This window comes from Mirounga angustirostris, unplaced genomic scaffold (assembly GCF_029215605.1).
Source record: "Mirounga angustirostris isolate CCGP_5_RB_7025 unplaced genomic scaffold, mMirAng1.0.hap1 SCAF_6, whole genome shotgun sequence".
Lineage (NCBI taxonomy): Eukaryota > Metazoa > Chordata > Mammalia > Carnivora > Phocidae > Mirounga > Mirounga angustirostris.
The window spans coordinates 50,670,671-50,681,042 of record NW_026991714.1 but is presented as its reverse complement, the minus strand read 5'-3'; positions in this window follow the sequence as shown (position 1 = coordinate 50,681,042).

The following is a 10,372-nucleotide window of genomic DNA, read 5'->3' as shown; positions in this document are numbered from 1 at the left end:
CAGCTCAGAAATATTCCCTAGGAAGAGAAATTTGTTCCTCATCTCCTCCTCAGGAGGAGTTGGAAGCTCCCAATGTTTCCAAAGGAACTGACTGCACTCTTAACAGAGCTTGCGGAAGTTCAAGCCTAAGGGTTTGAACAGTGGAGGGTGTGGTGAAAGGCAACTGAAAAGAGATTCGTGCATTTAATGAAGATATAGACTAGACTGTTGGCCGGCTAGTTTGTGAGAGAGAACAGAGCAATAGGACAGCTGGGAGGAATTCTCTTGGAGTCAGAAAAAAAATATTGAACATTAACTTCAGGAACTATGCCTTTAAAGGAGGCACAATTTGGGGCACCTGGGTGACTCAGTCGGTCGAACATTGGACTCTTAATTTTGACTCAGGGTCGTGAGATGGGTCCCTGCATCGGGCTCTGCACTGAGTGTGGGGACTGCTTGAGATTCTCTGTCACCCTCTCTCTCTGCCCCTCCCCTCGACACTCATGCATGTGTGCACGCACTCTCTCTCTCTCAAAACAATAAATAAATAAAGGAGACACAATTTTATTGGATTAGTTTGTAGAATAATTTAAGCTCATGGACAAACCAAAAAAAAAATAGAGCAATTGGCCAGCAATTAGTGTTTAACAGCTGAATGTGGGCAGCGAAAGAAAGGAAGAGTGCAGGGTGATGGTGGGCTGTACCTCCTTCAGGAGCAATATGAGAGGTTCAACATTGTGTGTATGTGCACTGAGGGGTGGAGTGGGGACTAGACTTCCCGAAAATAAAATGGCTAATCATTGTACAAATTGAGGGAGAGGTGCTTGCTAGACTAGAGTTGCTGCTAGCAACCTGGACTAGCACTGTGGCTGACCTTAATGCCCCTTCTAAAGGTGGAAAAATTGGGGTACAAATAAATGACAAGTGGACAGAAGGAGAAAATAGCTGAGCATAGAAGAATGTATAAATGGGCTATGAAATGAGAGATATCCAACACTGTATTAATAACCTGAGAGAGAGGCTCAGGGCAAGAGAATAATATTATCTCTTAGCACATTTATACCAAATGTCCAGAAAGTTGAAGCTATGTTTGAGGCTACCCCCGCTTTTGGAACCTGCCCAGGTCAGATGAAAGTCTACAAACCAGCATCTGGGAGACATTCTGGTCATACAATCTGTTGATGAACTGGATCAACTGTTAATGACTAAATTGAACTCTAATAACGTGCTAGTGTCTTTTGACGAGTATTTTCAGGCTACATCTACTCCAAAGGACATCATTTGGGAGAGAATTTCAAAGAACTACTTCCTACAGGGATTTTAAGCCCTGTGGTCTATAGCTCCCAGCACACTGATTGCTGTGTAACTATAAACCTCCATGATCAAATGCTTGCAAGGGTCTCTGGTTATAAAGGAAACAATGTAATGGCAGTGTGCCCAACATGCTACAATGTGGTATGCACACACACAGTCACCCTCCTTTTGGGGAGTGGAAAGCTATTAATCAGAATAGGGGGAAACAATGGGCTGCTGAAGAGATGAAAGCAGAGGGCATCAAGTGGTGAATCTGAGATCCCCTAAGCAAAGGCCCCACTCTGACACCAGGAAGGCTAAGGGAGGCCTGAGGGCATACTCAAACTAAATTACATACGGTTTTGACTGCCACTCCTTTATGATATGGGGTACCCAAAATTTTGGGGTAGAAAATTTGTAAGCTAACCATACCCAAGCCATTAGTACACAAAAGCAACAAGACACATAGTGTATCCAACAGTGGCCCACTAGTGGAAAAGAGCCTTAGGGGAGATAGATGCCAGTCTAAGTATCCTGGGACAAGCAGGATTTGCTTTTAATGAAAAGCAGCCCTCGGAGGAAAAAGATAACTAGAATAGGCAGACTAAAGGGAGTTCTTTCTGGAGGAAAGCAAAGGATAGGAGTCAGCCTGGAGATATAATGAAGCATTAGCAAAGCAGGTCAGGCAGACTCAACAAAAAATGCTGGATAACACTAGAACATAGTTTTAGGAAAGTGCCTGTACCTTGACCCAAAAGGTCCTCTTGACTAATTTAATGCAGATAGAAGTTGAAGTGGCCGTGGGGCAAGGGATCCTAGCCTGGGGTTTAAGGGGCACACCAGTGCAAATCTTATGGCCTCCAAGCTTATGGAATTCTCTAGGGGCATTTGTAATTTACACTGATGTGTCATGACTGCTCATGCCCCCAAATAGGTTGAAATAAAACATATCCTGCAGTAAAATTAGTAGGGATGATGTAGTTTTGGAATGTTGGTGAGGTCCGGAGCTGACAGCCAAGAAAGAATTCTTAAGATGTCTTTGGTGCAAAGAGGTGATCTTATTAAAGCATGGGAACAGGACCCGTGGGCAGAAAAAGCTGCTGCACCAGGGTTGTGAGGGGTGGCTGGTTATATACTATGGGATTGGGGAGGTAAGGAAAAAGGGAGGTTTTCAAAAGAATTTGACATGCTAAAGAAGAGCCTCAGGATCCTGGAGGCCTTGCTATTAACAGCAATGTTTTTCCCTCCAGCAAAGCATTAAAGAGAGCTGGAAGTTTCCTGGAGGAATGTCACATATATCCCACGGAGTGGGAGGCGGTTTCCGGGTGTCAGCTGGTGCTTTGTCCTCTGCTTGCCTTCTGCTCCCTCATCAGGGACAGTGAAACCACTATAGAAAATGTAAAACTGGGTGGATATTAAGATGGACACACTAATGCTTCAGCAAAGCTCAACTGTAAACGGAATGAATTTTTCTCTTCCTCATTCTTTTTTTTTTTTTTTTTAAGATTTTATTTATTTATTCATGAGAGAGAGAGAGAGAGAGAGGCAGAGGGAGAAGCAGACTCCCCGCCGAGCGGGGAGCCCGATGCGGGACTCGATCCCAGGACTCTGGGACCATGACCTGAGCCGAAGGCAGACGCTTAACCATCTGAGCCACACAGGCACCCCTCATTCTTGAAGCCCCCACCCCTTCACTTGTTTTTCTGTAGAATCCTTTGTTCCAGGAACTCAGTATTAATGTTGATACTTAGTAAGGAGATTCAGATGGCTGGTGGCAGCACTAGTCCGGAGATCATCTTGAAGACACAACGAACCTGGCTGGCAGCAGGTACCAGATCCTATCAAAACTACCCAGGGTCGCTGGGTGGTTTAAGCGTCTGCCTTTGGTTCAGGTCGGGATCCCAGGGCTCCTTGCTCAGCGGGGAGTCTGCTTCTCCCTCTCCCTCTGCCCTTCCCCTGAGCTTGTGCACGTCTGCTCGTGCTCTCTCCCTCTGACAAATGAATAAATAAAATCTTAAAAAAAAAAAAAAGGAAACTACCCAGATCCCCATATTTTCCTAGAAAACCTCTCAGCCTTTTAGCCTGGGTGGATTTGCAGTCTTAGAGGCATTAGCCTGCTCCCATCTCCTTTGCCTGGCAAAGTAACAAACTATCCTCCTTTTTTATATCCAGACTCTATCTTCAAGTTACATATTTGAGCTCCGGGGCACAGAGGTTGGTTTCACAACAGTAGGAACTATTGGAGATACCATTCATGTCCTACCCTTTGGTGGGAGGTGGTGGTCCCCACTATATTTACACACAAAGAAAACCAGTCTCAGTATAAGCCTATGGAGATGAGGGTGATTAACTTTTTCTTGATTAACTTGAATTAACCCGTGTGAAACTGAATAAAGAAAACCTTATTTAAAATGGACTCAGGGGGTGCCTGGGTGGCTCAGTCAGTTAAGTGTCTGCCCTCGGCTCAGGTCATGATGGAGCCCCTCGTGGGGCTCCTTGCTCCGCAGAGAGCCTACTTCTCCCTCTGCCTGCTTCTCCCTCTGCTTGTGTTTTCTCTCTCACTATCTTTCTATGTGTCAAATGAATAAATAAAATCTTTTAAAACATAAAAATAAAATAAAATAAAATAAAAAAGTAAATAAAATTAAATAAAATTAAATTAAATTAAAAAATGGATTCAAGAGGCCGGAAGGGGTGCTCCCACACGCTGCCACTTATCAATTCCACACCCAACAGGAAGAGACGTACATTGCCTCCTTGTCCAGCAACAAGCTCGGTCAATAAAAAAATACCACAACTCAGCCAATGAGAAACTGTCAGGACCCAGAACACTTGCTTTCCTCCAATGAACGTTCGTTCAAAGAAGCCCCTCCCAACTTCTTCCTTTTCTTTATGGAGTAACATTCCTTTCCTTTGATCTGTGGATTTGCCCTTGCTTTGCTATAGTGTGTATGTTCCTAATTGCAATTCCTCTGCTGTTCCTGATTAAACCCATTTTGCTGGTAAAATAACTTTTACTTTTTTTTTTTTTTAAGATTTTATTTATTTTTTGACAGAGAGAGATAGCGAGAGCAGGAACACAAGCAGGGGGAGTGGGAGAGGGAGAAGCAGACTCCCTGCTGAGCAGGGAGCCCTATGCGGGGCTTGATCCAAGGATGCTGGGATCATGACCTGAGCTGAAGGCAGACGCCTAAACGACTGAGTCACCCAGGCGCTCCATAACTGCCCTCCAAATCTTAAGTTTATAAAGAGGCCCCAACTGGGCTCAGTCACATAGGCCATGCAGGTGTTTTCAACATATCACCATCTCAAGGCTCTGTGCTTGGAGCAGCCTCTGGGAGCAGGAAAGACCAGTGGAACCCACATTCCAGGGACAGGGGAGGGAGCGAGGCACCTCCATTGGAGTGCCCAGGTCCAGCTAATGGGTCAACTGATGGTCACATCTTTTTGATGACCTTCCCCAACAAAGATTGATAAACTTTCTGTAAGTACTCTTTAGCTCTATTCAAAACATTTGATACATGTTTACTACTAGTTTCAAGTACTTACTAATTTTTCACATGGTTTCTTTTCTGGCTATTTAGAAATTTGTTGGGGTGCTCTGGTGGCTCAGATGGTTAAGCGTCTGCCTTCAGCTCAGGTCATGATCCCAGGGTCCTGGGATCGAGTCCCACATTGGGCTCCCCACTCCTTGGGGAGTCTGCTTCACCCTCTCCCTCTGCCTGCTTCACACTCCCCCTGCTTGTGCTCTCTCTCTTTCTGTCAAATAAATAAGAGAAATCTTAAAAAAAAGAAAAGAAAAGAAAAGAAAAGAAATTTGTTGTTTAACCTGTAAATACTTGAGACTTTTTTTTTTTAATACTTGAGACTTTTAAAAATATCTAATTGTTATTGATTTCTGATTTAATGTGGTTGTGTTTACAGAGCATATTCTGTAAAATTGCAAATTTACAATATATTGAGCTGTTTTGTGTCCCAGCATAAGGTCTATCTCGGTTAATGCTTTTATGTGCACGTGGGAAGAATGTGAATTCTGCTATTACTGGATAAATTGTTCTCTAAAGGTGAGTAAAGTTAGAGTGTCCAATAATTATTTTTAGATTATTTTTAGGTCCCCCACATCCATCTAGATTTTTATCTAGTTATTAAAGAGGAAATTGATATTTCTACTTCTGATTGTAGATTTGTCTATTTGTCTCTTCAGTTCAGTCAGATTTGCTTCATCTATTTTTAAGTTCAGTTATTAGCCACCTACATTTTAGGTTTGCTTTGTCTTCTTCATTTATCATTATAAATGTCTCTCTTTATCTCTGATAATTCTTCTTGTCTTGAGTCCGTTAAGTCTAATATTAACACAACTCTTTCAGCTTTCTTTTGCATACCATTTATATGATATATATTTTTAAATCATTTTTTTTAACCTAGTTTTATTTTTGTTTTACGTTTAATAAAATCATGGATATGGTTGGCTTTAGGTCTGTTCTTCTTGTTACTTGCTTTCAATTTGCCAATGTTGTTATTTTGTTTTTCTCTTTCTCCTTTCCTGACTTCTTTTGGGTTAATAGAATATTAATTTAGTATTCTAGTGTAATCACTCTGTTGGCTTTTCAGCTATTTTTCTTTACATTATTTTTTAGGGTTGCCATCAGGATTACAGTATGCATACCAATCATAGTTATCTTACAGTGAATATTATGTGATACTTTATATAAAATGTATGAGCCTTATAACAAAGTAGTTTCTGTTTTTTATAACTCCTATCCTTTGTGCTTACATATTTGTAAACATACAAGTATCTATTACATGAACACTTTTTTTTTTTTTAAGTAGGCTCCATGCCCAGGGTGGAGCCCAGCATGGGGCTTGAACTCACAACCCTGAGATCAAGACCTGAGTTGAGATCAAGAGTTGGACACCTAACAGTCTGAGTCACCCAGGTGCCTCTACATGTATCTATTATAATAGATTGTGGACACTATGCTGTTGGGAGCCTGGATTATCACTTTCTCCTCTATAAGGAATATTGATTTTTATTTTGCAATCATTTGAACTACTAGTAGATCCTTTTGGTCTTGTCAGCCTTCAGTTTTGAGTTTAGTCCTAAGATGTGTCCCTTACTCTGGATCATGGTTCTTTTTTTTTTTAAAGATTTTATTTATTTATGAGAGAGAGAATGAGAGAGAGAGAGCACATGAGAGGGGGGAGGGTCAGAAGGAGAAGCAGACTCCCTGCCGAGCAGGGAGCTCCATGCGGGACTCGATCCGGGGACTCCAGGATCATGACCTGAGCCGAAGGCAGTCGCTTAACCAACTGAGCCACCCAGGCGCCCATGGTTCTTATTTTAAAAACATGAACTTTCTGAAGTTCCAGGGATGCTTCTGAGAAGCCTGGGCCAAGTCTTCAATATAGGATCGTGATTTGGCTCTCAGCTCTGTGGCAGGTAACCCCTCCTAGGCCTTGAGCAGTCTTGTCCTGTGTTCATGTAGCCCCGAGCCCATGGCCCTGGCCCCATAGTGAGTCTTACACAGACATCTGGCCTCCCTCATCTCAGATACCCTGTTGCATAAATTCTAGCCACTTTGGAAGTCTCTAACTTTTATCTGTTTCCTCAGCTGAACAAGACCACTGTTCCACCAGGCCTCCATTTCCCTCTTCCACTGCACAAAAGTCTCTCCTGACAAACATGTGAGGTGATTGTGAGACCCTCTTTAAATGTTTCTATTGTTGCAATGTTCAGTCACGCACTGACTGTTGTTCATGCCTGGACACAGTATTTTGTCCGTATTTGGTAGTCTGGTATTAATTTCTCCACCATGGCTAGAAGCAGAATTTTCTGTGTGATATTTTAGAAATGTAATGGATTTAACACAACATGGTATCCTGGATTGGATCCTGGAATAGAAAAAGGGCATTAATTTATTTTAAATTTTTTAAATTTTTTATTTTTTAAGGATTTTATTTTTAAGTAATCTCTATAGCCAACGTGGGGCTTGAACTTACAACCCTGAGATCAAGAGTCCCACGCTCCACCGACTGAGCCAGCCAGGTGCCCCAAGGATATTACTTTAAAAACTGGCAAAATTGAAATAAAGTTTGGAATTAATTTAATAATAATGCACCAACGTTAATCTTTTAGTTTTGGTAAATGTGCTATGGTTATATATATTAACTTTAAGGGGACCTGGGTGAGGGGAACACAGAAATTCTCTATTATTTTTTTTAAGATTTTATGTATTATTTGAGAGAGAGAGAGAGAGCATGAGTGGTGGGGGGACAGAGGGAGAGGGAGAAGCTGACTGCCCCCCTGAGCAGGGACCCTGAAGCAGGGCTTGATGATCCCAGGACCTGGGGATCATGACCTGAGCTTAAGATAGATACTTAACCAACTGAGCCACCCAGGCGCTCCTCTATTATTTTTTTTAACTTTCTTGTATATCTAAAAATATATTACTTATTAAAAATACAGTGTTGGATACTATGGCCATTAATAATAGTAGCTAACATGGCACTACTATATGCTAGGTATTGTTTTAAGTTCTTCACATATATTAACTTACTCCCTCCTCACCAGAGGAACAACTCTGTATGGTAAGTGTTATTCACATCTGCATTTTATAGAAGAAGAAATTTCAGCACAGAGGGATTAAGCTAGTAAATGGCAGAACTAGAATTTTTATCTTGTGATCTGGTTCCGGAATTCAGGCTTCTAACCACCATGTAATACTTCCTCAGGTTAGCAGCAGGAAATGCTGCTTTCTAATACCAACTGCCAGACCAGAACAATTATGCTTCAGTAGATGCCAGCATAAATTGAAGGATGCAGTGTGAAAAGAGAATTACACAAAACAAGAGCCCAAAATATCAAAGGAAGGCATCTGGACCACACATTTCTAATACCAGACATCACATAAGTCACCCAGAAATTTTGTTCCCTATTACCAAGGGATAAGGGCAGGAATAGGGGAAAGAAATACTAAATATTTATTCTTAAAGAAGCTGAGTTAATTGAAAAATCATTAAATTTTTTTCCCCAGAGCAATTGTTACCCTTAAAAATGTGTCTGTATTTCTGCTAAGGGAGGACTTTTACCCTAGTTGTGTTACAGAAAATAAAGTTTTATTTTTGCAATGCATGATCATGTATGAATTTCAAATCTGCTGCAAATGCACATCTTGTTGAAAACTAGTGTTTTCCCACTCTTAGGTAAAGCTCGAGTTCTTTCAACAGCCGGGAGGACCTTCTTCCTAGCTCTCTAGCCTCCTGCTATCTCCTCTTTGCTCTCCTTGCCCCAGTCATTTCTATAAGAATTTTTTAATGTAAAGTTTTGATTGAATTTGCAGCAGTTTCTTAAAAGAAATATCCCCTCTCCAATAGTGTGCTAATGGTGGGGTGGGGATGGCAGTCTGAGTCTGCACCCAGAGAGGGAGAAGTTGTGTATGTGTGATTTTATTTTTCTCCTGAAAAAAGCTTGATTGTTTCCATTTGGCCCACCGCTCCGGAGAGGGTGCAGGGTGGTCAGACAGCTGCCCAGTGCGGGCAGGAGAGGCTCCGGCAGAAGCCCTGGCTGGGGCTGGGGCTGGGGGTGGGGGTGGGCAGCGGGACCCCTCAGAGGCTGCTGGGCTCCGGGGCCCCTAGCCAGTGCTCGAGGGTGGGCCTCTGGAGGGGACCTCGCCGGCGCAGGCTGCAGAGGTGAGTCAGGCGCTGGGCGTCTTCCTGATGGGTGTCACCTGCTCGTGCCGGACGTGGCCGTCGGAAGTCAGCGGCACCGGGCCCGCAGGTCCAGAGGGTCTGGTTCGGTTCGGCCCCGGGGCTGCGGCGGCTCCGGGGCTGCGGGGTGTGACCCACGCCCTGGGGAGCCGCCTCGCCGCCGCCTCGCGGAAGCCCCGAGAGAGGTGGGTGCGAGGCCCGCAGGCGGCGGAGCCCTTCGGGTGCAGCCCGGAGCTAGTGGTCCGAGGTGACGAGGAGGAAGCTCAAGATGCTCCGCTGGCTGCTCGCGGGGGCGGAGGATCGCAGAGAAGATGGTTCTGGGGGCTGCGCCTGCAGAAGAGGTTAGAGGCTGGGGGGAGGCGGGAAGAAGGGGCGTCCCTGGGTCAGTGCCGTCCAAACTCTGGGGAAGCCCCGGACAGGTCCGTGGGTCTGCTGGGTGATTTAATAAACTTTATTATTTAGAACAGTTTTAGATTTACAGAAAAACTATGAAGAAAGTAGAGAATTCCCATACACTCTACACCCAGCTTTCCCTATTATTGGCATCTTACATTGTATGGTACTTTTGTTATAATTAATGAACCAACATTGATACTTAAAAAAAATGTTTTATATCCCTGCATATCTTCTAAGTTTTCTTTCTATGCAATCCTCTCCTTGGTACTCTGTCTAGCCGACTTTAGACACTTCATTTTTCATACCACTCCTTTCCATCTCCTCAACCCAGAGAGTCCAACAGGCTCTGCAGAGGAGACCTGATAACTTCCAGGGAAACAAGCTGGGACAGTTGTGGAGAATACGTTTTCTGTTGACCGTCTTTCAGGGTTACTGTCCTTTGCAACCTGATGTCTACTGTCTTGATAACCATTGTTTCATTTGTTTGTAGTCTTTGGTTGTTCAGGCAGGAGGGTAAATTGGTCTCTGTTATACTACACTGACTAGAAGTGGTATTTCCTACCCCCCTCCCGTCATTTTAAACATTGTAAGCAGAGTTTTATGGTCTGTGTCGACTCATTCTGTTAACTGAAATTTTGTGTGTCTTTTTTCTGGTCTGTTTTCCTGCTTGTTCTCGCCCTTGGTCCTTTGTTTATGTGCATGGTTATTCTGGTCACCATAATGTGATGTCTCCCGCCATCGGTTGGGGGCCCCCAAATGTAGGGCAGCCCAATAGGGTGGAAGCCAGTGGCTCAGGATTCACCTGAGGCAGAGCAAAGGAGATAGAAATTCATTGGATACACTTCAGGGGACCAGGGGGGAAGGACAGCAAAAGAGAGACTGTCTGCAAGGAGGCAGTGGGTGGGGGCTGTTTTAAAAGGGGGAAGGTGAGGAGGTACGGGGAGTATGGAATTTTCCCTTTTTAGTAACTGTGCCTGGTTGTAGTAGCCCAGTGGTC